Source organism: Delphinapterus leucas, chromosome 10 (assembly GCF_059928025.1).
Source record: "Delphinapterus leucas isolate spDelLeu-1000000601 "Yukka" chromosome 10, BTC_Dleu_Yukka2, whole genome shotgun sequence".
NCBI lineage: Eukaryota > Metazoa > Chordata > Mammalia > Artiodactyla > Monodontidae > Delphinapterus > Delphinapterus leucas.
In genome coordinates this window covers 82,604,584-82,620,783 of record NC_143138.1, presented here as the reverse complement: position 1 = coordinate 82,620,783, position 16,200 = coordinate 82,604,584, and the positions used below count along the sequence as shown (strand labels likewise).

General features: G+C 40.5%; 1 long non-coding RNA gene across 1 annotated transcript in view; it reads right to left on the bottom strand.

The window, feature by feature from the left end:
- Positions 1 to 15,383, bottom strand: part of LOC111174206 (uncharacterized) — a 159,736-nt gene extending 144,353 nt beyond the window's left edge. The window contains exons 1-2 of the long non-coding RNA XR_016394741.1: positions 13,682 to 15,383; positions 5,077 to 5,239 (exon numbers count right to left, since the gene is read on the bottom strand). This is a non-coding gene — a long non-coding RNA (uncharacterized LOC111174206). The remainder of the gene's footprint in view (positions 1 to 5,076; positions 5,240 to 13,681) is intronic.
- Positions 15,384 to 16,200: the final 817 nt, after the last annotated feature.

Genomic DNA, 16,200 nt, shown 5'->3' with positions numbered 1-16,200 from the left:
TGTATTCATTACTATGTGTGAGGTGTCTGATAATCTAAAGACAACTCAGTTGGTCTAAAATCACTGCTAAAATCATGTGGGCTCATGGTGAAGGGAGCCACCTGTGTCTTTAGACACACCTAAGTTCAAGCTCAGGTTCTCCACTTATTTATCATATGACTTTGTGTTTTTTTTCTCAACTGCACAATAACATGCCCACTATATGCACCTCAAACTTGATAGGTCCTCAACAGAGCTCTTCAGTTCTCATTCTAATGCTTGTACTGTAGTCCTGTCCATGCGTATGGCATCCTTCTACTCCCAAGTGATTAGGACAAAAGCTGAAGTGTCATCATTGATGCCTTCCTTCCCTTTACTCTCTTCTAACATCCAAACATCACCAAGTTCTGTCAGTTCTTCTTCCAAAATACATTTCCTTTCTAACCACTTCTCTCCTTCTCCCCTATCACACACTACTATAACATTTTTGAACTTCAATTGTTCCCTAACTTGGTTTATTTTCCTCTCTTAGCCCTTATCATAATGATTCTTTTAAAACCTCAAATCAGAGCATGCCGCTACCTTGCTCAAAGCATTTCATTGGTTCTCCCTTCCATCTCCATCAGTATAAAATTCAATTTCCATACCACACCCTACCAAAAGATTTTGCATATTCTAACGATCACCTTCCTCTGTGAGCTCATCTTCTCCCCTTTCCCCATCACTCACTACTGTCCAGGTAGACTATTTTTCTGTTACTCACAAACATCAAACATTTTCCCAGCTGAAGTCTGTCATTATTGTTCTTCCTTCTATCTACAATGCTCCCCTGGGCATTTGTCAACAGTCTCATCCTTCAGGGCTCAGTCACCTCCTCAGAAAGGCTTTCCCTGACAAACTACACTACAAGTCTCCTGCTCCTTTGTTGATCTCAATAATCCCAAACTTTCTAGAAACTACCACAGTCTATAATTATCTTGTTTATCTATTTAATAATTTTCTCGTACACTAGGAAGTAACCTTCATGAGATCAGAGAACTTGTCATGACTCCATGCTAGCATGTGACACATAGAATGTGCTCAGTAAATATTTTTGACTGCTAGAATGAATGGTGGAAGAGAGAAAGGAGAAACTGACTGAGCTGTACATATTGAAGGCTGGTATTCTCAATGGTAACTTTGAGCGCTTCCCGGGTGGCACAGTGGTTGAGAGTCCGCCTGCTGATGCAGGGGAGACGGGTTCGCGCCGCGGTCTGGGAAGATCCCACATGCCACGGAGCGGCTGGGCCCGTGAGCCATGGCCGCTGAGCCTGCGCGTCCGGAGCCTGTGCTCCTCAACAGGAGAGGCCACAACAGTGAGAGGCCCGCGTACCAGAAAAAAAAAAAAAAAGGTAATTTTGACTATATACAATTTTACCCCTGTATATTTAGAACACATCTCCTAAGTAAGATATAATACTACTGCAATCTTTTCTGTGTAACCTGTTATTAGGCTTATAGAAACTCAATGAGATTAAAATGCATATAGGCACTTTTTAAAACATTAAGCACTCTGCAAATGTTATATGTATTTCTATTATTACATATTTTGATTCATGTTGTATCCTTTTATATTAATACTGGTATGTAACATAACAGAGTACTCATGTAATAGAATGGTTTTAGAGACAAGGAACAGAACGTCCATTTCAAGTCTGCTTTACTGATAAAGGTAATTTATTGGTTCAACATATGAAAAGTCCTACAGATAGGGCAGACTAACCAGGACACAGAATCTGTTTCTTTGTGATTCTCTTGTCCCTCCTTTTTTCTCTCTGTTGACTTCATCCTTGAGCTGGTAGTGAAAAGGCTACCATAGTCTGCCATGACATGTCCACAGCCAAGCCATCTTTTTCCATGGCTTTCTGTTTTCCAAATACCCTCAGCAAACATCCCATCCTGTCTCCTTTGCTTACACGGAGTCATATGCCATTTCCTGAACCAATTCTTTTGTCCAGGAATGGTTGGCTGTCTTATGCCTGAGTTCCTACACCAATTATTATCAAAGACATAGAAGACAAATCAGACTCATTCTGGACCTGGAGACAGGTTTGCTTCCCCTGAAGTACTGGTGTTACAAGGAGTAAATGTAAATGCCTAAGGGTAAACCAGGCAGAAAGGTGCAATACATTCACTATGTTTATGAAGATTATGTGGCTTAAGGCAGGTAGAGCACTTAGATAATACCTGGGATATGGAAAAATGCTCAATAACCACTCTTTTGTTGGGAGGAAAACAAACCTATCTTTCTAAATAAAATTCTAGAAGTTTGGGGAACAAAGAATTGATGTCAAACCAAGGGAAATTATGGTCTCATATAAACTATTTTGTAGATTTTTTTGCTTGACCTGAGGTTAGGTATTATTGTATATTTTCCATTTGGATTTTGGTCAGTCAATATGTTTTAGTATCTACACCATGCAAGACATGATTTAAAATGCTGCATAAGACATTAAGTCTAAAATATAGCTTTCTCTAGGGGCCTGGAAGCCTAACACATGACATATGTTCTAAGTCAATGTACAATAATATTTTGAGTTAAGTGCTAAATAAGTTGAGGTATATAAACGTGCAAAAATAATATGTAAATACTAATATTTGTATGAATGTAAATATGCATATATAATATATATTTATGTAGTAATAGAAATACTAAATAAGTGGTTGACCACAGCAGTGTTTCAGAGCCTGGACACTAGATCCATTCAAACCCAGGGTTTGAATCCTGACTCTTGGAATAGTATCTGGGATTAGTACTCCTTCCCTAGCTTTAGTCCCCTCACCTGTAAAATGTACCTATCTCACTGGGTTGTTTTAAGGGTTAAATTAAATGAGCTAATCCAATAAGTACTGTCATTGCATCTGCTCATGGTGAGTGTTCCATAAAGGTTAGTTACTCTTAGAATCACCATCCTTGTTATGGTTTGGTTTTAAAGAATTCCAGAAAAAGAAATCAACTGAAATAGATGGGATTTGCTCTTAGTCTTAAACGAAGTGTAGGATTCAAACAGGAGACGAGATAGCTGGCCATGTAATCACAAGTCACACTTGGAAACTCGGTAAGTAGCCCAAACTGTCTAGGGGTGGAAATCCATGTAATAACAGATCATATTTGCACAACAACATCTCACAATCCTTCCATTTTTAAATTTAAATAGCTATTATTTCCCCTCACTCCCACCCACAACGCAATTCACATCTGCTTTCTTTTTAACAAGCAGGGAAACTGAAACTGGTAATTAAGTACCTCAAATCCCTTTTCAGAATGAGGCATATTCCAAAAGGGAAGAGACCTATTCTGATTTGCTATTGAAATTCAAGAAAGGAGCACAGTGCTTAGCGCATTTAAAGTGTCCCATGAATGGGTGATGATGGGGTAAAAATAAAGAACTTAATAAAATGACTTGCTTAGCGTTATCTGACCAGTAAACAGCAGGGATGAAACCGGACAAGAACTGGAGCCTCCTAATTCCTGAACTTTTTGTTTCCTGTGACACCTGACTCCCTCCATGTAAGGGAATTATGAGATAGGAGATTGGTAAGGAGCACCTCTGGAGAGTGCAATGGTCAGGGGCTCAGGTGAACACATAGGAATTGATCCATTATGTTCTAAGGGACCACACAGTGTAGTGGGGAGGTGCACAGGTCTGGTTAAAACCTCAGTTCCTCCTCTTACATGGTTCTGTGACTTTGGGTAAGTTATTTAACCTTTCTGTATCTCATTTCCCTCATCCATAAGAAGGGGATAAAATGATAGTATGTATCTCATAGAGTGGTGATGATTAAAGGAAACAATGCATGTAGACTACATAAAACAGTGCTTAGAACATAGAAAACACTCAATAAATGTTAGCAATTATTACTTAGAAAGATGGAAGGACCTATATTTTAGAGCATCTGCTGTTTTTTATTTGCCCCACCCCCTCACTCTGGCCCCTTGCCTCTAGAGAGGGCATGCAACTCAGAGTTCTATGGCTCCCTTGTCAATGCCTTTGATGTTTGCTTTTCCAGCTCTAGGAAAAGTGCTCTCAAAGAAGGAGATGGTCCCTACTTCACTGAAATTGCTGAAATCACTCCAGGGAAGCAATCACCTACCTCATCAAACCCATACCAGCTACACAATTTGTAGAGCCCAGTGCAAAATGAAAATGTGGGGCTTCTTGTTCAAAATGTATTAAGAATTCCAAGACAGCAAGACAGAGCATTAAACCAAGTATGGGACCCTTCTGAGCCCATGTACAGGTTGCACACCCATGAAGCCAGGCTTGCAGATGCTTTAAACTTTCTACTTCACCTTTTTGTCTTCCTTTGGAGTCATCTTTTATGACTCTGGCCCCAAACACCTGGCAGAAAGTGTTTCTCTTACCCTTGATCTTTGCATTAAACTTGCTTTGCATTTTGGAATCCAAATACCTGGATAGAAATTTGGATTCCACCCCTACTGGCCTGTACACTCATAGGAATGATGCTTAACTCTCTTTAATTCTATTTTCTCATTTGAAAATTGAGGATAATGATAATCATAGCAACCTTATAGACTTACTATGAGTATTGAAAGAGCTAATAATTTTAAAGTTTTTAAATAGTATCTAACACAGTGGTTCTCCACCCTGGCTGCATATTAGAATCACCTTAGCACTGTTAAAAAGTGCCACTGTCTGGGCCCCAGCCACGACCAATTAAACCAGAGCCTTTGGGGGTGAGGCCAGGACAACTATAGTTTTAAAAGGCCCCTCAAGAGATTTGAATGAACAGGAGGGTTGGGGACCACTGGTCTTGTGTATGACGAGTGCTCAATAATAAATAATAAGAATAAATAATAAATGCTATAATAAATTTTAGAATATAAATAGTATAATAATAAATAATGTTGGCCAGTTATTATACAGCTTGCTAAACAAAGAAGTAAAATGTCCTATAGTTCAGTTTTCCCCCTGGATCAACTATGCATCTGGCTTCTTTCTCCCATTCTCATGTGCTTTGATCCAGCATGTACCTGCAACCAATATAAATCAAAACAAAAGATATCTTGCGGTGTTCCCGCTGAGACAAAGGTACCTTTGAATACAGGTCTTTCCATTAACCCAGAGACGAGAGGGGAAATGTCAATTCCTCCAACAGGGCTCCTTCCTTTGATATCAGGGTGGTGTATATTCCAAAAGCTCTGTACTCTGCAGGTTTCGGGGGGCAGGGAGGACTTCAATCGAGTCACCAGAGATCCCTAAATAATGCAAAGCAAAGAGAGACAAGGAGGTGGTGAGAATGTTAATTTCTTAAGCTTGTATTTCTCTCCCATCAGAGTGGATAATCATCTCTTTGAAAATGCCCTTGTGTCATATTTATGATGGTGACACATCCATTATGAATACAGTAGCTCATTTGCAATATGAACTGACAAATATTGATGTGTTCTAGGCTACATTTAATTTCAAGGTAACTAAACTCATTTGTGTTTCTTAGTAACCGGGAAGGGTTCTGATCACATGAAGCTTAAAATAGTAGGGTCCTTTATGACTCGTCCTTCATAGTGAATCTACTAATCGGGACCTGGACAGGTGTTGAGGGAGGAGCTGGATGAGTGGTCAGCTGAGTCAATTTGACCTTGAGGTCAAGAGGATCTCACTCTCAAGCTGAGGTTCATAGATACATTGTTGGAGGGGAGCTGGCTGAGTTAGTCACAAACAGTTTCTTAACTGATATCCATTGACCATCTCCTCCAGCTAAATAATAGGGTTACAGATCCACAGCTCCTGGGACTCAGAATATAAAAGCCGATTTGTGGAGGCCCTCAAAGGCCCAAATCCCAGCATCCAAGAGTCAAATATATGTTACATTTGCTGAGCCTGTGGGTCTAAGAGAAAAGAGCAGATCCTGCCCAGAGCTATTTATGTTCTAGTTGGCTCCCTAAATTCTAAGCACCTGAGAAGGCAATTCTTAAGCGATATTACAAGATAACACAGATTTAGAGGGCAAAAGAATTATCATAGTCAGGACAGTGTTTTTAATAAGTTTTGAAACCATTGTGAGTCCTGAAGTTAATTTAGTAGGTCAAGACAAACATTTCCTTTTAGAATAGAATAGACTAGATTGAAGTAGACTAGATCAGAGTGCTTTCCTTTCAGTTAAGTAAATTGTTAGGATTGTTTTCTGAAAGTTTAGCTTCATTTATCTATGTTTATGTGTGGGCATGTTAGGTCGCAATGTAGAATGGAATTTTTTGCTGTGGTTCAAGGTCCAAAAGATTGAAATTCACCATATTAGTAGACAGTGTCTATTCAGGGCAGAGTTTACAAACTGGGGACTCGCAGGATACATATGGCCCATTAGCAGTGAGTGAATCGGGAGTTTTATTATTATTGTTGTTATTTTGTTCTGTGGTTCACAAAAAGAGGTTGTGAAAAAATATGAGTTGATGGCCAGCAGTTAAAAGTCAGGAACTTTTATCTTTTAAAAAGACAATTTTTTCAGTTTCTCTTCAAATACCAGAATATCTAGAAATAATGAATCTGAATTCTCACAGGCCGGGATAGCCCAGGTAAATTGTTTTCCCCAAAATGAAAAATCTGATAGGTAAGTCAAGTGGATCCATTTCTATAATATTTTCTATCCCTGGGTCCTTTGACTTGACAGTGATTTTTTATCTGCCATATGCTCCTGCCTCAACCTACATTTCTGGCCTTATCACTCACCCATCTTCTGTTCTAACCAAATTAGAGAGTTAACTTATCCAAGGATAGTTCCCACATCCTCTGACTGTTGCACTCTCTCCTCCCCAGCCCCTCTGTCAATTGAATGAAACATTTACCAAAGCCCAATTTAACTACATAGACCTACATAGACCTTCCAGAAAGCCTTCCTACCTCTTTCTTTATCTCTGGTAGTTCCTATCCCTGAATTCCACATTGTACTTCTTTACTGGTCTTGCAGTACTCATAATGCTCTAAGATATATCATCCTTATTTATCATCATCTGTCTCTCTGAGTAGGTCATGAGCTTGCTGAATGCAGAAACCACGTCACATTTGTCTTTGCTTTCCCATCCCATTGCTCAGACCAGTGAATTGCATAAAGCAGACACTCAATAGCTGTTTGACAAATTGCATTACAAAAGACTTCAACATAAGGTTATTAGTTGCAGCATTGTTTGATATAGCAAAAAACTGAAAACAATCCAACTGTCCATCAGTTGAGTTTGAATAAATCAGCTATGCCACCTCTATACAATGGAATATTCTAAGGCTATGGAAAATGATTTAGATCGATTTTTGGTGACGCAGAAAGATGTTCAGGACATAATACTAAGTAAGAAAGCAATTGACAGAACTGTAGAGAGCGCATTATCCAAATAATTTTTAAATAGACACTTCTAGGTATAGAAAAGATCTGAAAGGATATTCATTCACCTCACAGATGTTTCCTGAATGCCTACTATGAGTTAATGACTATTCTAAGAGCTGTATGTATAAGAGTAAACAAAGCGAAATGTCTATGCACGTGGAGTTAGCATCCTACTAGGGGAGGGGACAGAGAGAAAAAACTGTATTTAAGATAATAATAAGTGGAACAAAGAGAAGTAAAACAGGAATACTGAATAAAGAGTGATATGGCTGGTACAGGGAACATTTCAATATTATTTAAGGTGTTTAAGAAACACCTCTCTGATAAGAAATTATTTCCCCAGAAACCTGAAATAAGACAATAAGTCATGTAGGTTTCTGGAGGAAGAGGATTCCAGGCAGAGGGAACAGCAAGTGTAAAGGTCCCAAGGTACAAGTGTACTTGGCGTGGCAGGATAAAGTAAGTAAAAGGAGAGAAGGTTGGAGACGAGATAAGCAAATTAATGGGAAACCATGTTATGTAATGCCCTCTAAGGGGGTTTGACTTTTATTCTGAGTAGAGTGAAAAGACTGGCAGGCTTTCAAAAAATTATCAAGAAATTGGTAATGGACATATTGAGATGCCTATAGGAGTTCCAGATGGGAGGTAGAAAGTTGGATGCATGATCTAGAGTTCAAGAGTGAATTCTAGGCTGGGTTTACAGATTTAGACTGGTATTTAAATCCATTTTCTAGTTAGGTGAAACTACCTTGAAAATAAGTGTAGAAGGCAAAGAGGTCTGAGGTCTGAGCCATATACTATTTTGTCATTTAGGGAATGAAAGCTTAAGAGAGTCCAGCAAAACTTAGAAAAAGGGACTACAGAGCAAAGAGATAAAGGAAAGAGCTATGTGAAGGAAGCCTAGTGGCAAAAGTATGATATCCTCAAAGAGGAGGAGGAGATAAATTCTATCAAATTCTGCTCAGGGCTTCCCTGGTGGCGCAGTGGTTGAGAGTCCGCCTGCCGATTCAGGGGACACGGGTTCGTGCCCCGGTCCGGGAAGATCCCACATGCCACGGAGCGGCTGGGCCCGTGAGCCATGGCCGCTGAGCCTGCGTGTCCAGAGCCTGTGCTCCGCAACGGGAGAGGCCACAACAGTGAGAGGCCCGCGTACAGGGAAAAAAAAAAAAAAAATTCTGCTCAAAGGTTGAATAAGAGGAGGACTGAGAAAAGGCCATTGACTTTTGTGACATGAAGATTACTGATGACCTGAATAAAAGCAATCTTGGAAGAATAGTAGAGACAAAAGTCAGAGTAAATTAGGATTTCAAGAGAGAAGGGGAGGCAGGGCTGACAGTGAGTTTATACAATTCTTTCAAAGCGCTTTCAGACTTAAGGAATATCAGACAAATTGAGACTCATTCTAGAAATCAACTGGCCTCTTCTCCACAAAAATGTCAATGTCATAAAAGATAAAGAAAGGCTGAGGAAATGTTCCAGGTTAAAAGAAACCAAAGAGTCATGTCCACTAAATTCTATATATGATTCTTGATTGAACCCTGGATCAAGGGAAAATTGTTAAACTGAACATTATTGAAAAAAATGACAAAATTTGAATACGGATTGCATTTTAAATCAGGATGTTGTATTAATGCCAAACTTCCCAAATTTCATCATAGAATTGTAGTTATGTAATGGAATGTCCTTGCTCTTAGGAAATATATCAGAAAATGATTCAGAAAAACACAGTAATTATATATACATTTATATATATATAAAAAAATAGATTTTTATATATGCAGGATATAGAAATATATATATTTATATAAAATCTAGATGAGGGGTACATAGAAGTCCTCTGTATTATTCTTAGCAACTTTCTGTAAATTTGAAATTATTTTGTAATAAAACTTTTTGAAAATGTTATAGTGGTTATTTCTGAGAAACGAAATAATGGATTTTTTTTCTATCTCCTTATCTCTATTTTCTTTTTCAACAGCAGAGATCAGTTATTTTAAAACATAAGTATTTTTAACGACATTTAAAGTATTTAAGAAAACGTATCAGTTAACTTTATCGACCACTCAAAAGGGCAGTGTTTTAATGATCTGAGCAAATACTTACTTCATGAGACATATTTATCAGATTTTTTGAAGTTATAGAACAAGATTTACAACAGATCTCTACTGATGAGATTATACACCCACATATGATACCTTGTGGGCCAATGTTCACTTCTCAAGAGAAAGGAAGTTAATACATTGGGATATTGCTTTAAGTATTTTAATGTTAATTATAATGATAATGCACTAAAATGAATTAATAATTTTGAATTTTTCTTCATTGAATTGCCAGAGGTTTCTTTAGGGCTTAAATTATTATTTCTATGTTTTATGTGTTGGCTTTACCATCACAGAGGAGAAATATGAAAAAGCAATTAACTATATCCTCCAGTCTCCCTGAGAAATTGCTATAGGGAATCTGTGAAAGAAGGGGCAGAGTTAGCACTATCACAGAAGATCTGTTTAATCAGATTCTCACTCTGGGGAAAATCTGGTTTAAAACCCCATGGCCATGCCTCTCTCTCGCCCTGTCACAGCTCACCCTTCCCCCTCCCCATATCCTCAAGTCCGTTCTCCAGTAGCTCTGTGTCTTTATTCCTGTCTTACCCCTAGGTTCTTCATGACATTTTTTTTTTCTTAAATTCCGGTGCTTTGTGACCACCTGGAGGGGTGGGATAGGGAGGGTGGGAGGGAGGGAGACACAAGAGGGAAGAGATATGGGAACATATGTATATGTATAACTGATGCACTTTGTTATAAAGCAGAAACTAACACACCATTGTAAACCAATTATACTCCAATAAAGATGTAAAAACAAAAACAAAATCCCCATGGCTATCAGAACAAGCTTGCCATTATCATGTAACAGATTTGTGGTGGAAACTCAATAGCCATTTGTTGATTAATTGTCAAGAAAGGGAAGAAAGTTTATATCAGAGACAACTTGACTTTGCAAGATCTAGCAAGTTTACCATCAACTCTCACCGACTTAGAGTGTAAAATATTGGCCATAGTGTTAGGAGGCTGAGTGGAATATTTTTAAATGTCAATCCATCTAACAAGAAGGATAAGATAACTTTGTTGACCACAAGCCTAAGAGCACTTTATTGACTTAACAGCCAAGTAAGAAAAAAAATGAGGGGGAAAAAAAAGTAACCAGTTAAAGTAGGTAGAGTGACAATACTTTGCTATCAAGATTTGTAATTCTTGGGGCTTCCCTGGTGGCACAGTGGTTGAGAGTCCGCCTGCCAATGCAGGGGACACGGGTTCGTGCCCCGGTCCGGGAAGATCCCACATGCCGCGGAGTGGCTGGGCCTGTGAGCCGGCCTGCGCATCCGGAGCCTGTGCTCCGCAACGGGAGAAGCCACAACAGTGAGAGGCCCGCGTACCGGAAAAAAAAAAAAAAAAAAAAAAAAAAAGATTTGTAATTCTTGATAGCAAAATAGCAATTGAACTAATTTAAATCAAGCCTTTAAAAATAATTATAGAGAAATATTTTTAGAATTATTATAGGTATTTTTGAAGGTGTTTAATAATATGTATGTGTTAGTGCCTGTATCTCAATTTCAGTTTCCGGCAACACGGTAGACTAAATAATCTAACTGACTCGACTAAAAGTAAGTAAAAGTAAATAAAAATATGAATATCTATTTTACTGCTTTGACAAATTGGCAAGAAGGTAAGAATTCTCCAGAGACCTAAAGTTAAGGGAAAACAAGAGTCCAACATGGTAAGCAGAGGACCAGAGCTCACCTTTACCCCAAGGGCAACTTCTGAACCCAAATAACTCTGAACTTCACTTTCCATGGCCTCACAGAGAATGAAGACATAAGAAAAATCTCTCAGAGTGGGAAGCCTACTAGGAGATTCCACACATTAACCTGAGCTAGAAAATTACACCGTCAGCAGGCAAACTAGAAATAAAATTGTACCTCTCAGGAGTAGAAAATAAAATTAGCCATCTAAACCTTGTTTCTGGATGAAAGCCAGGAGGAAATATCTAAAAATTAAAAAGAAAAGTGCACACATATACAAAAAAAAAATTAAGTTTCTATAAAGGATAGACAGTTGAAATATGTACATCTTTAAAAGATAGCATTTGCAATAGTACCAACAAATGAATCTAACCAAAGTTGCACAAGACCTTAACAACATCAAAAACCTGTGAAACTCTATGGAAATATATTAAAAAAGAGCTAAATAAATGTAAAGATGTACCATGGTTCTTAGACGGGAAGACTCAGTATTATAAAAATATTGCTTCTCCCCAGATTGATCCATATATTCAATCTGAATAGTTTTTACTTTGAAATTTGGCAAAAAATTATGATTTAAACAGAGGACAGAGAACAAAAATAGTCAAAACATCCCATAATAGGAAATATATAGAGAAGATATTTGCCTTACCAGGTATTGAGAGTTATAAAAATCTAATATTTATGATAAAGTGGTATTGGTCCAGGGATAGATGAATAGACTGGTGGAACTGAGTGGAGAACTCAGAAATATATCCACACACCTATGGAAGTTCGATTGACAGACTAGTGGGAAACAGGGATTTTTCTATAAATAGTTCTGAAACAAAATTGACTCCTAACTAAAGCAAGACAATTCCATAGGAATTAAAGACCTAAATGTGAACAGCAACAGTATAACAATTTTAGAAGGCAATATAAAAAAAATCTTCACCATTCTGTCCAAGGAATTCTCCATTTTTTCTGGAGTTGATCTGCAGTGGAGATAGATTTCTTAAATACGACAGAAGTAGAAACCACAAAGAGAGTTGAATTCAATTACATTAAAATTAAGAGCATCTGTTCATTTAAAACACCATGTGGTAGAGACTTGAGTACTCCCAAATATCAGTGTGGGAGTATTCTACACTTCCCAGCCTCCTTTGGGGCCGAATGATGAGATGCAATTTGGACAGGAGTGACAGAAGCCACTTCCAGGCCTCGCACTTAGAAATAACCTACAGAGTCCTCAGCTTTCCTTCCTTTGCCATGTGTTTTCTTTCTTTTTTTTTTTCGGTACGCGGGCCTCACTGTTGTGGCCTCTCCCGACGCGCAGGCTCAGCGGCCATGGCTCACGGGCCCAGCCCCTCCGCGGCATGTGGGATCTTCCCGGACCCAGGCACGAACCCGTGTCCCCTGAATCGGCAGGCGGACTCTCAACCACTGCGCCACCAGGGAAGCCCTGCCATGTGTTTTCTAAGGCACAGCTTCAAGAGAGGACCAGCGACTAACATCAGCCTTTGTTATCCACTGAGGTTCAAGGTTTCTTTGTTACTCCCAATTAGTCTAAGCTATACTGATTAATAAAAGCCATAGATAAAATGATAACTACAAAGTGGAGAAGCCATTTTCAGTACATCTACTTGACAAAATATGAGCATCCAATACATTTTTTAAAGTTCTATGAATTAATAAGAAAAGGATAAACATCCCAATAGAAAAATGGGCAAAAGATTTGAACAATCGCCTTCATAATGGTCAATAACCACATAAAAAGATAGCCATTCTCCAGTAAATGAGAAAATGATACCTCACCGTTTTCACTCCCATCAGTAGGACAAACATTTTTGAAGTCTGCGGACTTCCCTGGTGGCACAGTGGTTGAGAATCCACCTGCCAATGCAGGGGACATGGGATCGAGCCCTTGTCCGGGAGGATCCCACATGCTGCGGAGCAATTAAGCAACCCCGTGTGCCACAACTACTGAGTCTGCGCTCTAAAGCCCACGAGCCACAACTACTGAAGCCAGTGTGCCACAACTACTGAAGCCCACATGCCTAGAGCACGTGCTCTGCAACAAGTGAAACCAACACCATGAGAAGCCTGTGCACTGCAACGAAGAGTAGCCCCGTGGGGAGACCTTCAAGATGGTGGGAGAGTAAGACATGGATATCACCTTCCTCCCCACAAATACATCAGAAATACATCTACATGTGGAACAACTCCTAAAGAACACCTACTGAACGCTGGCAGAAGACCTCAGACCTCCCAAAAGGCAAGAAACTCCCCACGTAGGGAGTAGGGCAAAAGAAAAAAATAAACAGAGACAAAAGAATAGGGACGGGACCCGCACCAGTGGGAGGCAGCTGTGAAGGAGGAAAGGTTTTCACACAGTAGGAAGCCCCTTCACGGGCGGAGACCGTGGGTGGCGGAGCGGGTAAGCTTCGGAGCCGCGGAGGAGAGCAAAGCAACAGGGGTGCGGACGGCAAAGCGAAGAGATTCCCGCACAGAGAGATTCCCGCAGGAGGATCGGGGCCTACCAGCACTCACCAGGCCGAGAGGCTTGTCTGCTCACCCGCCGGGGCAGGCGGGGGCTGGGAGCTGAGGCTCGGGCTTCGGTCGGAGCGCAGGGAGAGGACTGGGGTTGGCGGCGTGAACACAGCCTGAAGAGACTAGTGCGTCACAGCTGGCCGGGAGGGAGTCCGGGGAAAAGGTCTGGAGCTGCTGAAGAGACAAGAGACTTTTTCTTGCCTCTTTGTTTCCTGGTGCGCGAGGAGAGGAGATTAAGAGCGCCGCTTAAAGGAGCTCCAGAGACGGGCGCGAGCCACGGCTAAAAGCGTGGACCCCAGAGACGGGCATGAGACGCTAAGGTTGCTGCTGCCACCACCAAGAAGCCTGTTTGCGAGCACAGGTCACTATTCACGCCTCCCCTCCCGGGAGCCTGTGCAGCCCGCCACGGCCAGGGTTCCGTGATCCAGGATAACTTCCGGGGAGAACGCATGGCGCGCCTCAGGCTGGTGCAACGTCACGCCGGCCTCTGCCGCCGCAGGCTCGCCCCGCATCTGCGCCCCTCCCTCCCCCCGGCCTGAGTGAGCCAGAGCCCCTGAAGCAGCTGCTCCTTTAACCCCGCCCTGTCTGGGTGGGAACAGATGCCCTCAGGCGACCTACACGCAGAGGCGGGTCCAAATCCAAAGCTGAACCCTGGGACCTGTGCGAACAAAGAAGAGAAAGGGAAATTCCTCCGAGCAGCCTCAGGAGCAGCAGATTAAATCTCCACAATCAACTTGATGTACCCTGCATCTGTGAAACACCTGAATAGACAACGAATCATCCCAGATTGAGGACATGGACTTGTGAGCAACGATATGTATATTTTTCCCCTTCTTCTCTTTTTGTGAGTGTGTATGTGAATGCTTCTGTGAGTAATTTTGTCTGTATAGCTTTGCTTTTACCATTTGTCCTCGGGTTCTGTCTGCCCGTTTTTGTGTTTTTTTTAATATAGGTTTTAGCGCTTCTTATCATTGGTGGATTTGTTTTTTGGTTTGATTGCTCTCTTCTTTGTTTCTTTTTTATTACTTTTAAATTTTTTAATTTTTAATAATTATTTTTTCATTTTTTATTTTAATAACTTTTTAATTTAATTTTTCTCCCTCTCTTTCTTTCTTGCTGGCTTGCTTGCTTGCTTGCTTTCTCCCTTTTATTCTGAGCCGTGTGGATGACAGGATCTTGGTGTTCCAGCCAGGTGTCAGGGCTGTGCCTCTGAGGTGGGAGAGCCGAGTTCAGGACGTTGGTCCACCGGAGACCTCCCAGCTCCACGTAATATCAAACAGCAAAAATCTCCCAGAGATCTCCATCTCAACGCCAAGACCCAGCTCCACTCAATGACCAGCAAGCTACAGTGCTGGACACCCTAAGACAAACAACTGGCAAGACAGGAACACAACCCCACTCATTAGCAGAGAGGCTGCCTAAAATCATAATAAGGCCACAGACACTCCAAAACACACCACCGGAAGAGGACTTGCCCATCAGAAAGACAAGATCCAGCCTCATCCACCAGAACACAGGCACTAGTCCCCTCCACCAGGAAGCCTACACAACCCACTGAAACAACCTTAGCCACTGTGGGCAGACACCAAAAACAATGGGAACTATGAACCCACAGCCTGTGAAAAGGAGACCGCAAACACAGTAAGTTACTCAAAAGAAGGACACAGAGAAACACACAGCAGATGAAGGAGCAAGTTGAAAACCCACCAGACCAAACAAATGAAGAGGAAATAGACAGTCTACCTGAAAAAGAATTCAGAGTAATGTTAGTAAAGATGATCCAAAATCTTGGAAATAGAATGCAGAAAATACAAGAAACATTTAACAAGGACCTAGAAGAACTAAAGAGCAAACAATGCTGAACAACACAATAACTGAAATTTAAAATTCTCTAGAAGGAATCAGTAGCAGAATAACTGAGGCAGAAGAACGGATAAGTGACCTGGAAGATAAAAGACTTGAAATAACTACTGCAGAGCAGAATAAAGAAAGAATGAAAAGAACTGAGGACAGTCTCAGAGACCTGTGGGACAATATTAAACGCACCAACTTTCGAATTATAGGGGTCCCAGAAGAAGAAAAAAAGAAAGGAACTGAGAAAATATTTGAAGAGAATATAGTTGAAAACTTCCCTAATATGAGAAAGGAAATAGTTAGTCAAGTACAGGAAGTGCAGACAGTCCCATACAGGATAAATTCAAGGAGAAACACGCCAAGACATATTAATCAAACTATCAAAAATTAAACACAAAGATAAAATATTAAAAGCAGCAAGGGAAAAACAACAAATAACATAGAAGGGAATCCCCATAAGGTTAACAGCTGATCTTTCAGCAGGAACTCTGCAAGCCAGAAGGGAGGGGCAGGACATATTTAAAGTGATGAAAGGGAAAAACCTACAACCAAGATTACTCTTCCCAACAAGGATCTCATTCAGATTCGACAGAGAAATTAAAACCTTTACAGAGAAGCAAAAGCTATGAGAATTCAGCACCACCAAACCACCTTTACAACAAAAG